Raw genomic sequence first — 15207 nt, 5'->3', positions numbered from 1 at the left:
TCCCATAACAGAATATACCAGCTGAACTTGTCATTAAAGAAAAATCAAGATACACTACTGAAGAAAGAGAGAGAACACATGCTGATGTACTATGTAAATCCTACATGATGCAAGCACTCACTAATGACATCTATACAAGCATCAACAACTATAAAGCTTTTGGACACAGTATGTGGATGCAAATAGAAAAGATGATGATTGGCTCTAAGGTGGGAACTCAGTTGAAGATCACAAACTACATAACTGCATATGTGGCATTCAAGGCCAGAGAAGGTGAGAGCCTTGATGATGTGTATGATCGTCTGACAAGGCTGTTGAATGAACTCACAAAGAATGAAATTATAAAGTCTAAAAGTGAAATCAATGTGAAGTTCCTCAGCAATCTACAACCAGAGTGGAAACCTTATGCAAATCATATCAGATATAATAAATCTTTATATGTTATTGTTATACATGAAGTTTATGAAACTCTGAAACAAAATGAGGAAGATGTTTTAGAAGTGAGAGATTTGAAGAAGAAAAAGGAAAAAGAAGTAAGTAATCCTTTGGCATTTGTATATGAGAAAAGGAATAAGAATAAGTTAGGCAAGCAAGTTAAAGAGGTCATTCAGAAAAACGAGTCTTCCAGTGAAAGCAATGACAGTTCTGACTCTAACTCAGAGATGAATGAAATCAAACAGGCCATGGTAATGCTCACCAAAGCCTTTCAGAAGAAGTTCTAGAAGAAGCTGCATTCTAATTATCAAAGATTCTCTTCGAGTTCTAAATATGATTTTAAAGATAAACTTGGAGAAAAGAAGAAATATGATGAGAAGAGATATGAGAAGAAGTATGAGAAGAAGCCTGAAGAGAAGAAAAAGTTTGTTAAAGGAGTAGCAGAACTGACATTGCTTTCACTGGAAGACTCGTTTGTCTGAATGACCTCTTTAACTTGCTTGCCTGACTTATTCTTATTCCTTTTCTCATATACAAATGCCAAAGGAGCACTTACATCCTTTTTCTTTTTCTTCTTCAAATCTCTCACTTCTAAAACATCTTCCTCATTTTGTTTCAGAGTTTCATAAACTTCATGTATATCAATAACATATAAAGATTTATTATATCTGATATGATTTGCATAAGGTTTCCACTCTGGTTGTAGATTGATGAGGAACTTCACATTGATTTCAATTTTAGACTTTATAATTTCATTCTTTGTGAGTTCATTCAACAGCCTTGTCAGACGATCATACACATCATCAAGGCTCTCACCTTCTCTGGCCTTGAATTCCTCATATGCAGTTATGCAGTTTGTGATCTTCAACTGAGTTCCCACCTTAGAGCCCATCATCATTTTTTCTATTTGCATCCACATACTGTGTCCAGAAGCTTTATAGCTGTCGATGCTTGTATAGATGTCATTAGTGAGTGCTTGCATCATGTAGGATTTACATAGTACATCAGCATGTGCTTTCTCTCTTTCTTCAGCAGTGTATCTTGATTTTTCTTTAATGACAAGTTCAGCTGGTATATTCTGTTATGGGATTGGAGGAATTTCCCTCATAATAACAGTTGGTCCTTTCAGTAAGGATTCCATGATTAAATCCCCAAGACAATGTTGAAAAAGGAACTATTGAATTTTATTTTGTAAATACAGAATTTCAAGTTGTTGACTTATTTACGAAAGCTTTAGATGAAAAATGTTTCAGCTTTCTAGTATCTAAGTTAGGCATGTTAAATTTGAAAATTTGAATTTTTTCTTAAAAACAGTTCAATTTATTGAACTGTATTTAAGTCAAATACATCTTTCCAAAATATATGTATTTTTTGATACAAATCAGTATTTCAATTTTTTCAATATGATTTAAAATCTTTTGATAATGGAATCTATATTTGAGGGGGAGTGTGGAATTTTGTTCGTATTTACTGATTCATATTTTGAAGGGGAGTAAACATATCTATATGTACTAACTGTTTAAAATTTTCTTACAGGTTATCATATAATGACTAATTTTTGAAAGATTTAGAGTTTAAAAGAATAAGTGTTTGACCGATTTAAACTAATCCAGACAACACTTTGTTCGATATATCTCATATTCGGACAAAGTAGTGTTCGATTTAGGCTAATCCGGACAAAAGATTATTCGATAAACTCTTATCCGGATAAGATTAGATACGCTCAAGGAGTTGTGCGATTTAAGTAAATTGCTTGTTGGTTTTGTGCGGGTTAAGTGTAAATCACTTGTCTCTTTGTGCGATTTAAGGGTTTATCGCTTCTCGTTTTGTGCGATTTATGTTTATATCGCTTAGAGTTTGAGCGATTTATCTTCATTTGTATTTTGCGATGTAAGCATTTGTCGCTCATCGTATCATTCGATTTACCATCCGATTTAGTGACTTAGTGATGAGAGTGAGGCCAAAATCGGATAACCCTTTGTTCGATTTATCTTAATCCGGACAACTCTTTGTTCGGATTAGCAGTTGAAGAGTCATTTTTAATCCTATATATACTCGTCCGATTTTTACTTCTCATTTTTTACTTCTCATTTTTTACTTTCACTTCTCGTTTATCACTGTTCATTATCTTCATCGCTCACCCAAATCGCTCAAGTTCTTCGTCTTCGTCTTTGATTAATCTATGTTTCTTCCCTGTTCTAAGAAAAAATGGCTAAAGAACATCACCAATCTGACGAGGAATCTCACATTCCTTCTATCAGATCAGACAATATAAATAACCCAATCCAGCCAACAAATACACCTATTCCAGATGAATCCTTATTTCCTCAATGCGTTTACCTGGATATAAAGTCAAATAACCACACACTTCAATTTCGATATGTCATGCGAATACAAAATTATCCCTGAAATCCTTCGTGGACACCCAATTGCCTATGCCCTTTCTGCTACATCTGAAGTCCCAATGGTGTACCTACAACAATTCTGGAATACTCTTTATCTTTCAAAAGATGGTGACATTTACTATTTTGAAGGCAATGTAGATGAATACACAAGTCGGTTGACTTTGGAAAGACTTCGAAGAATTTTACGTCTACCAGGACCAACTCTTTCAGGGTTCGAACAGCTGATCACTGATGAAGAGTTGTGCAGAGACATAAAAAGATTAGGATACTCGCAAGATTTAACTAATTCGTCTCATTTTAAAAGAAGATTTCTTCCTTCGATATGGCACTTGTTATTTTCCATCCTCAATTGGTGCCTAACGTCTAAGACTGCTGGAATTGATACTTGCAGCAGTCCCTTCCTGAAGTTCTTCCATGGCATTGTATTCACTCGTCATTACGATTACGCTTATCATTTGGAATGAACTAATCGAGTTGGTCAATGCCAAAAGATTCCCATCTAAAGCTAGAAAGTTTGTACCTTTTCAGAGATTTCTTCAACTCATAATTAAAGCCTTGATGAACGCAAATGACGACATTTCGGCCAGGGCAAACAGCGAAGTTGGTCCGTCTTTCATCATGCAACGTGTTCGTTCGCATACTAAAGTTGAAGACTTGGATTCTATAATGGAAATCCCACCTGAGTTATTTGCTTTTGCTGATCAGAGTACTTAGTGTGTAATAGATTATAGGAGAGTTATAGATCCTATAGTTCAACCAGAACCGATTGAACTTGCCCTGGGATCAACCCATGTCTTAGCTGATGGAGAGGGTTTAGACATAGATGAGATGGTTCGGAACATGGGGTACCTGAACAAGGTTATGAGTTGAGGGAAAATGTGATAGAGAGGGGTAGTCTGTCGCGGGGAGAGTCTGATCAGCATAACACTTCAACCGAAAGTACTTCTACAACTTCTTCTTCAAGCTCAGAAGATACTTTATCAAATGATCAGGCAACTCAGGATGGTGCAAATGATGATGATAATGATGATGATGATGATAATGCAACTCATCCTGCTGTTTCTCAAAATATTCAAATGGGAGCCATCATTGATAATATTGATGACATCTTTTCTGCAAATCAAGATCAACAAACTTGCCCAAGTCTTCAATCCTTATCTTTTGATGTTGATGAGTTTGGTAATAACTACGATGAACTGCATCGTTTACTAGATGATATTCCAGTTGAAGAAGATGAGGGAGTATAAGTCGAAAATGTTGAGAGGTTGAGTGAAAGGGAAGGAGAAAAACATGGTGAGAGTGAGTGTGGAGCTCAAAACGAAGAACATGCTCCTATCCCAGCTGATACACTTAGTCGGGCACCCACATCTGCTATTGACATTCATATGTTGAATGTTAATATTGAAACAGACATAGCTAGCCCAGCTATGCAATTGCACACCCCTCCTAGCCACTCAATTGCTTCTCAACAAGCAATTGTTTCATCTTCTCACGGGGACTTAGCATATAATCTATTCGCTTCTCAATCGGAGAATGTAGATATTGAAAATAGTAGGCCTCTGCCCCAGCCTACGACATCGATTCTGTGCACCTCGAGTCTAGAGCCGATACACATATGTACACATGAGTCGAGAGCATATGTTGCTCAAACCGCTGTTCTTAGTGAACCAGCTAGAACGACCATAGTGGAGTATTTTGACTTTCCACAAGGACATGTCAGAAATCCTACCAGTGCTACCATTTTGCCAACACTGAACGTAGGCACAACAGTTTTCTCAACTGTTGTTACAACTAGTAATCTAAGTGATCCAAGTGTTATCTTACCCGACTTCGTGTCATGGAAATATTTGGATGGCGCCCTAAAGGCTGTCCAGGATTATATGACAGAACAAATCCTGAACTTGAAGAGGATGTTGAAGGGTAAAGAGCCAGTAGTTGAAGATCAACCATCTGTGCCGTCACCACTGCCTGTTTCTAAACCTCCAAGGGCACAAGAACAATCGGTGGATGAGCTCAAGTCGCTTTTGTACGCAAAGCTAATTTCTTATCAGAACCCATACGCAGAAGATACAGATTTGGTTGGGCTCCTAAGGCAGCTAGTAGATGACAATCCTACCGTTCGGACCTCAGAGGTTTTGGCTTTCCAAGATGTTGTTGCGGCTAGTTTTTCTAAAGTTAGCAAGTTAATTGCATCCAATACTCAAGAATTGTCCTTAATGCAGAGTTCCATTGATGCCTTAACCGAAAGGGTTTCAACCTTGGAAGACATTTGCCGAGCTCAAGCCACCTCTTTGAAATGAAGGCATGATGATCAGGACGATCCTAATCACCATGAGGGGGAGAGGAAAAAACAAAGGTTGGCTGAGTCGTCAGTTTGTGCTGAAGGTGTTGCAGGGGACCTTATTCTGAAACCGTTAATGTAGAAAGTCCTGTTCCAGAAAGAACAAGAGAAATGACTACTGGACCGGTATCAGCTGAGAAGGTGACAGCTGTGGAGACAAATCCAACGATCGAGCCAATGGTTGAAAAGCCGGCGAACTCCACGGTGGAAATAAGGTTGTTACTGGATTTGTCTACCAATGTTGGTTTTAACGAAGTATTTTCTAGAGAACTGGGTGGAGATCAGGATTTTGGAGAAGATATTGACAACATTGATGAATCAGCTGATATTTACTTTGACTTTGAAACCGACATTAATGAAGGTGATCCTATCTTTTCATTTCAGGCTGATCATCAAACTACTGCTGAACCGTCCACCATAGTGTCTCAAGGTGTTTCGGATACGCCAAAGATGGCGTTTGACCCTACAGAGATATTTTCCAAGAATTATGTGCCATTTGCAATTCGAGCTAATGTTCCAGGGTATGACAGGGCTCAGATTAGAGAACCTTATCTTTAGGACATCTACTTCGGCATCTTTATTCGTCATCGCAAAGCTCTATGTGCTGATAGAATTATCAGGATTTATCAAGAAACCCGAGAATATCGAATGAAGTACAAACATTTTCTTAAAGCCAAGCGTCTACCTATAAGTCAAGTACAAACCAGACATCGTATAGTGTCCATCAAGAAAATTGATGCAAATAAACTCTTCAGAGTTTGGTATCCGGTCTTCACTGTTACAAGGCAGGATGGACACGTCTGGACGTTCAACGAAGCTGATTTCTCAAATCTTTATCTTGAAGATCTGGAACATCTGTATCATGAACTTCGGGATCTTACCATTAGAAGAGAAGGAGCAGTCGTCGCTCTAGAAGCAATAAAGAGATTTTTGAAGAGCCATGTTAAAGTGTCGTTGGTCATCGATATCCAAATGGGCCTTGAAGGTAGTCAGTAGATTATAAATTTGAAAAGACCAAATCAAGACATCGAAGACATTGAAGGTTATCCTCTCAACATTGTTCTTGAAGATCCGGAGTTTGGAGTGATTTATGATGGTGTAGGCAGAATAAAAAGATATATGAGGTTCAGTGAGTAGAACAAGTACTGTGACGGTACGATCAAGATGGTGCGTCGAGCTCTTGAGAGAATTAAAGCCGATAATGATAAATCCGCAGAAAAGGAAAGAATGAGTCCAAAAGAAAGGTATCTTCTAATCAGTGCTTTGAACCTGTTAGATGATAAACTGCAATATCGGAGTGCTTTGAGATGGATTGAAACGCATCTGGGGCTTAGAAAGTCAAGATTCACTATTTCTCCATATTGTGCTGATATGTTGTATTCAAGTTGTTTCTCCTATTTTGTAATAGTTAGGGTTAATGCTTTCTTAGTATAAATAGGAGATTAGTAGTTTAATTTCAGTTTAGTCTTGCTAATCATTTTGTAATCATTCTCAAGAAATACATTCAAAGCTTTGGTGAAATTCTCTCTCTACTATTGATTCTACTCTTTGAAGATAATCTAATTTGATTGATAATTGGGGAATTACAATCCCTCATAAGGCAATAAGGAGCAATCATTGCATGAACACATGAAAATCATGACTCTTGAAGCTATAAAAGTTTGATTCTTCGAGGTTCACACAACTCCCTATATTAGCAACCTTTTGAAAACTTCAACTTCTTCAACCATGAACACACTTGTTTTACTTGTTGTTTTCTCAAACTGTACCATGATTTTGGCTTGACTATTTTATTGCCTGATGGGGCAATGTGCAAATCTGGCTGATCACAGTGAATCTCTACATCCATCATCGCCTTTATATTGTATTTTTGTAGGTGTATCTATTACGGTGTTAACTAGGTTCTCAAAAACGCTCTTCTCAATGTGTATAACATCCAGGTTGTGTCAGATCAACAACTTCTTCAATACGGCAGCTCCCAAAAGATGCTTCTGTTTACCCAATTATGAGTCATTTCGAACCCGATAATTTTTATATTCTTTGAACTATACGGGAAACCCTCATAAATAGTTGGGAAGTTAGAGGTGAACTCCCAGAACTCTTTACGGTTACCTTGGGTGGTGGACCGACTGATATCCTGTTACCTACCCTGAATCCTTTCCAATCATGGTGGAAGGGATATGTTCCAGGTAACCATCTTCGATGATAGTCAGACCAACAAGATTACCCTCCATTATTAAACTAAAAGGAATCCACCTCGCCTATGTAATACCGTCAGGCTAACTTGTCGTGCATGCTCTAACCTGACAATATTGCATAGGCCAGGAAGTCCCTAATGGTCCATTGTAATATATTCCTCATCTCGAAAGTATTCTTATGATACACATCATACGTAAGAACGCCCTCCTTACCCTACATGTTTAGATCGTTTATTAGTGGCTTGAGAAACACATCCAAATTCTAAATAGGGCTCTTGCTACCAAGGATGAACAATGTAAGTTCAACATACGAATCTTTCAAAGCCATCCAAGGAGGTAAATTGTAGATGGTAATAAAGATGGGTCATAATGAATACGTGTTCGAATTTGAATTATTCGATTTGAAACTGTTGGTGCATAACCCAAGATGAACATTCCCGATCTCAAAAGTAAAGTTAGGATCTCTCGTGTCGAAATGCTTCCAAGCCGCACCATCACTTAGAGGTACCATCTCACTCGGTTGCATTCGATGATCATAATCCCAAGTCATCTCTTTCGCATTCTTTCTTGACATATACAGTCTTTGGAATCTAGGAACAATCGGCAAGCATGTCAACACCAGATTAGAGACCTTGTTTCTTTTACTGGTCTTATAACAACTTTCATTACATACTAGACCATGGGTCAACTCAGAATCATCCTTGTAAAATAGCATGCAATGGTTTTTGCAAACATCAATCTTTTGTTTTGGTAAAGCAAGATTTTTCAAACTCTTATTCGTCTGATAGAAGTTATAGGGTAGTTTCACTCTCCGGTAGCATCCGCTTACAAATGGGAAGCACTCGACTATATGCCGTCTCGGTATGTTACATTTTGCTTTCCCATTTAACAAACTTGTCGCAACTCCTAATTTCGAAAAAGTTGGACATCCGTCCCTTAAAAGGCTCGTTAGTAACTTCTAACACGTCACAAAATCCCTGAGCAACAGGATTAGGGGTTTGTTCTTCTTATGTCATGCCATTGTGTACCATGTGATTGTTCACCATTTGGAAATATCCATCATTATGATCTACTATGTGATTAGAAGATTGACCCATGTCTTGATGAGATGCATAGTAATAGGTTTCACCATATACCGACCAAATGGATTTGTTCAACATATTCCAACTTCTAAAGGATCTCAAAAACTTTTATGATTTAACAAATTTCTAAATATTTTCCAACGTATATGTAAATTTAACAAGAATCCACAACTTTTTACATTTGTTCAATATAACCCTAATATTTTCCCAACAATTGACAACCCAACTAATTAGTATAAATGAAACTATTACATCATATATGGTTAACACAAGTTTAACGATGACGAAAATCAATTTCAATCACAAGATGGTTGGCTATAACTTAGATTACATGTTTATCTTTGTAAGAATTAAGCAATGATGGCAGATTCAACCATAACAAACGTTATCCAACACTTAGCATAAAAAATCAGGGGTCATTATTTATCCTCGACCAATTATCAAAAATTAGGTTAAAATAGTTATTGAATTTCAAAGACTCAAACATCAAATACGTTCCATCTCATTTAAACCAAATCACTACAAAACATAAGTTTGGAATAAAATAGCTATTGAATTCACCAAAATCAAATATAACAATTTTGAAATCTAATGTCGACATAAAGCAATTAAACAACAATCACTTAAGTAAAAAAATCGCAAATTAGGTAAAAAGTTCATATTCACAGTGTTGGTGCTCGATGATGGTTGGTGCTCGACGGTGGTGGTGCCCCACGATAGTGGTGGGGGTCGAAGGTGGTGGTGGTGGTGGTCGGTGACGGTGGTCCTGTTGTAGGGAGAATGAGCAAAGGGGGGGGGGGGTGACAGAAGGTGGTGGCTAATAGGAGGCGATGGTTGACGTAGGTGGTGATGGTAACGACGTTGGTGCCGAAGGTGGTCATGGTGGTGGTCGATGAAGGTCGTCGCCAGTGGAAGGAGAACGAGCAGAGGGGTGGTGACGGACAGGTGGTAGTCGACATGAGGTGGTTGTCGACAGTGGTTAACGGGCTTATTGTTATGTGGAACTTATTGCTCAACCATGCATAATTGCTTCTACATAGCTTAATAATCAAGCCGTCTATTAAGCTGATTTAGCTTAATCCATTAAGCCCTGCCCCTTCACTTAATGATCAAAGCAATTTATTCCTAAAACAGTAGCACCCATCTCTCCAAATATATTCAGAAAAATAAACAACTTTTTTATTAATCTATATATTTGATTTAATCTGTATATTCAATTTAATTCATATAAGATTTAGGGGTCGTTTACCTAAATGCTTACCCGGTAAGTGCCTACCGTTAGGAGTCAATATTATAATTTATTTTACCGGATAAGATTGTAGTACATCAAAAGGGTATCGTATGCAATAATTTACCCGGTAAACACTAACCCGGGTAAGAGTCGTCACCATCACTTACCGAATAAGACTCTCCATCTTTATCATTGCTTTTACCGGGTAAGATTTTTGACTCCTGCCATGTTTAGATGGTAAGAAAAATCGTCCGGTAAACACTTGCCGAATAAGCGTTTAGTAAACGGCCCTTTAATTAAAAATTAAATAAACAACCGTTAATTAGGATGCTTGAGCACATACCAAAAGGGATATGTATATAATATATAAGGTAAATTACATTTTTCGTCCCTATGGTTTACTAGATACTGCGGATTTCGTTCATGTGGTTTTAAATTGCAGTTTTCGTCCTTATGTTTTATAATTCTTTTTTATTTTTGTCGGCGGGGCTAATTACTACTCATAAGTACGAGGGGCTAATTAAGAAATGAATTATAAACCAAATGAATGGAAAAAGCAATAAAATTAAGATTATAAAGATGAAAACAATAATGAATAATAAATTATGGAGATGAAATCCGTTATTTGAAAACCACGGTAACGAAAATAGAAATTTTCGATAAATCATAAGGACAAAAATCATAATTTACTCTAATAGGTATTCAACAACCATGTCGATTGCATATATTTGATATCCTAATTGACGTTTTGTAGATGAACATTTTACTTTTTAAATAATTAACATCATCATCGCTAAAAGCACAAATATTTGCTAGCAGCATGAAACATGATGCTTTTTTCGTTCTTCTATTGACTTTTATTAAATAAATTCCATCATGGGAATATGTAGGCATATTAATATTTGAACATAATTTACAGAAAAACACACACACATATATATATATATATATATATATATATATGTATATGTATGAGGAGGTTTACTTTGCAAACCATATTATTTATACAAATCGTATAAACCTCATTTAACCAATCATAATTTTTCATTTTGTTCATTTTTTTGTAATTATGAGAGGTTGATTAATCATTTTTAATGTGGAGGATGTTAATCATGGATATTATCATAATCATTATTTTAATTTTAGAGAAATACATGGAATAGTTTCATTAAAATTTCATAACCATATATGAAACAACACCATAAAATTTCATTAGTAATTTGACTTAAATTCTTAATTAAAGGGCATTTTATGTATTTAAATTTTTTATCTCTTCTACTTCCGGCCTCTGGTAAACCTTATTTCGGCGAATACCATGTGAAACCTAAATTACATCAAGATACACAATGTGATACCCAAAATACATACAATGTAATATCCAAAACTCACCAAGTAACTTCAAGACCACTATGGTACCAACTGTGATACCATTGTGATACCAATTATAGTACCAATATGATGCCTACGTTGTGCTTGTGTGTGTGTGTGTGTGTATGGGGAGTCATCCAAGGGACAATTAGATACTACTCTGATACACACCATGAACAATGTGATACCAAAATAAAGTAATTAATCTAATTAAAGTAAATTGAAATATTAAGCTAAATAAAGTAACTTGAATAATCAACCTAAATTACTAATTTACTCTTCTTTGTTATTTTAAGAAAAATATTAATTACGCTCACGTTGGATTTCACAGTTACGACACATAACCACAATGTGATACACGACTGTGATACAATTTTGTTTCTATCAATACACTAATCAACGTAATCCTGATCAGATTTTGTCATTTTCATGTTATTGGTAGATGGATCCGTTTCATTGTTCAATAATTACACAAAATTTTCTTAGAAACCATGAAATGGTTTCACTTTCTTCAATCACCCATTCATCGACCAACATGGTTTGATGAGTCATTTGTCATTTCACGCTATTGATAATGAAATTGCTTCACTTTTCGCTAATTACACAGGCTTTTCTTATCTTTTTTGAAATGGTTTCACTTTCTTCATGCACCCATATCATCATGCACCCATTTCATGATGCACCTGGGTTCATGCTGCACCCATTTCATAATCATTTTTACTTACTTCATGCACCAATTTCACCATGTATGAAACCAGTTTCATGAATTTGTTTTTTCTATTACTGATTTCATGGATTTATTAATCTAATAACTTACGATTTTCATGAATCTTGGCAGTAATAAACCGAGACACAATATAAGAAAATCTAATTTTTAATATTATAATTTAATTAAATATTTAAATGTTATCATTTATAAAATTTCCTTTATTATATTATCTTAATTAAGATTTATTAATAACTTCTATATTTAATAGAAAACAATGCAAATGACCAATATACCCTTAATGATTAAATTTAATTAGAAAAAACTGAAATTTTCCTATTGGTTGAAATTAGTTTACACGGTTTCTAAGAATTGCACGGTTTTCATTTGAACGTCTCTCTCTCTCTATATATATATCTATACTACATATATAAGCATGTAGATCATTATCTTAATTACAACTCATGAAGCATATATTACAACCATTTTATGCAAGAAATTCAAAAAACTCTTAATTACAAATTTTTATACACAATGTACAAGCCTTTCATGCAATAGCTCACAACCCACATGTTAATTGGGTCAAACCAACCTTTTCTTACCAGGCTTTAAAAATACCCATTTGGGCCGATTTCTTCTTCTTCAGGGTCCTATCTCTGCAACAAAAATCACCAAGACCAAAAGCATTCTTCTTCTTTCTTCTTTTGTGATTTTTGTCACATATGATCAAAACATTTTGGGATAGATAGCCAATACCTTTCTTCTTTACAGACCTCGTTTAACATAACAATGATGGTTTKGATGTATCACCTCGAGCAGATGTGCGATTTCATGAATCAGAGGGATTTGATGTATCCCAACCTCATTGATACATATAACTCCCTCCTCCCTGTTGATTTAATCTCACAGGTTCTTCAAAACCCTAGAATTTGGAGGTATGCTCTTCAAAACAATATTGATTTCTATTTCAATTTTTATTTTTGCAACCAGATGAGATTTTAACTTCCTTTCTATTCTTTTTGGTTTAACCGATTGATGAAGTAAGGCTATTTACAACTTTGAGGTAAGAATCCTCTTTTATTGATATGTGATTTATTGTTTCAACTTTGAGGTAAGAATCCTCAAGAATCCTCTTTTATTAGTATATATTGATATGTAACTGAACATAACCATATTGTTTCAACTTTGAGGTAAGAATCCTCTTTTATTGTTCATTGCAAGTTTAACATGTTATGTGTGCATTTGAGTTACTGTGTGTGATGAAGCCTGCTACTGTCCTAGCTGTTTCCATTTCATTTTTGTGCATTTTGCCAAAAAATCATTCTTGATAACAAACAGTGTGTAACCAGAAATTATGTTTATTAATTCAACAATATGAAACCTGCTTATGTTTGGACTTTTGCATTTTTGGCATCTGTTTATTAAGCATTATTTCACAAACATCTTGTTTGGATGTTCTTCTGCTTTGTTCTGATTGACATAATTTACAAACCTTTTCCATTATGGTTGCAAGTTGCTTAAAAACTTTACATTGTACTCTATTACACTCTTCTTGATGTTATTTTTACTCAACTCATTCAACAAATAACAAAAACTCTCATATGTAACTGCAAGAGTCTCTCTTTCTTTTGCCTTAGTCTTAAAAACTTTGCAGATCTTAAGCAAGCAATAGTATTGGTAACTAAGATTGCATTTTGTTTGGGACACACATCTTTGGGACTGCACACACATCTGGCCACATGTTTGGGACACACATCTGTGGTTTGCAATGAGACTGCATTCTGTTTTAACACTGGTTTAAACATCCCCTTGGTTCTGTTTTGAAGATGTTTAAATTGGCATTTGAAACTATGTAGTAGTAGTAGGATGATACTCTAACTTTAGTCCATAGGCTATTGGTCTTTGATCTGGCCCACATTGGTACCACAACTTACAACTACACCACCTTCACCTTTCTTGATAGAGTAGGCACAGGGGTTGTAACTTGCATAACATTGCTGTGCATTGGATGTTAATAGTTATTTTGAAGTGAGTATTTCTTGGTGCTTTTTCTTAAAACATAATATCCAAACCTAGAGTTATTTTGAAATGATGAAATAACCTGCTGTAATGATAAAAAATTAGAACCTGCTGTACAAAAAGATCCTGCTGTATAAAAGAACCTGCTGCTGTTTCGTGGTTTGTGGCTTCACTCCATTATTGCTGATTCATAGAAAGTATCCGAAGCTTCTACAAAGGTACGTATTTTTTTTGGGACTACATCATCTTCTGTAGAACATAACAAGCAAACATCCATGTTACATATGTGTGTGTGTGTTTTCATACAGTTCAATCTTTGATGATGTTGTACATCTCTGCTATGTCACAACCACATTCTGCCCCCCCCAACATGTAAACAGGTTGTAAAATCCAGTTAATGTAAAATTTGTCTCATGTTCTTCCATTTTATTTTTGTGTTTTGTACTGCTGTTTGTCTCCTCTTTATGAAATGTTRAAGACATGGTCTGTCACATAAGGCCCTTCAACAGGAAGGATGTGTACCTCATTCCCATGAATGAGTTACTATAAATAATAGCTTTATCCTAAACACAGTTGCTAAGGCAATGGTTGACATGATTATCCAAAATTAAATATTTAAAAAACGAAAAAAGGTTTCATACAACAACTTAAAAGCTACTGAAGATGATGAAATTTCTACAGATCATTTCAACTTAGGTACACAATGGAAAACCAAAACATGCCATCTAATATGTAATAACCTTTGAGCAACTGTGTATATCAACTTTAATAGCAGAAACATTTGTATGGATTGCTATAAACAGGAAAAAGACGCAAAGTAATGTTGTTTAAGTGTGTATTTCACTAAATGACATATASTATAGYASYTATCCAACAACTCTTAACATGCATCATCACATGGAACACAATACACAAGGCAATCARATTTCAACTTAAAAGCAAATGTTGTTTAAGTGTGTATTTTGCTAAATGGAAAAGTAATATTATGCATACATACCACTGTGCCTTGGCAAATAGCAGGTATAACCTAATATACCCCTGTCTCCTTTGAAGGTATAACCATTCCTTGTTGAATAGTAATGTTGTTTAAGTTTGTATTTCACTAAATGACATATAGTATAGTACCTATCCAACAACTCTTAATTTAAACTCATTTTAGTTACTATAATTCACAACTCAAAAACAACTTTTTATCAGTTTTTAGACGCAAATATAACCAACCTAAAAGCCTTATTTCTAAAAAGTGTCTAAAGGTAAGGTTTAGAGCTACATATAAGATTTCTAAAATATCCAGAATCGTAGCAATCCGAGCTACGGTTAAAAAGTTATCGCATATTCAAAACAGCATGTCGGATAGATTCGGTGCTGTCAAATTCACCACTAAATAGGCTAAAACCCATATTTTGGATTCAATCTTTATTC

The sequence above is a fragment of the Cynara cardunculus genome (assembly GCF_001531365.2).
Source record: "Cynara cardunculus var. scolymus isolate 2C chromosome LG 2, CcrdV1, whole genome shotgun sequence".
Classification (NCBI taxonomy): Eukaryota; Viridiplantae; Streptophyta; class Magnoliopsida; order Asterales; family Asteraceae; genus Cynara; species Cynara cardunculus.
This window is presented reverse-complemented; position numbering follows the sequence as displayed.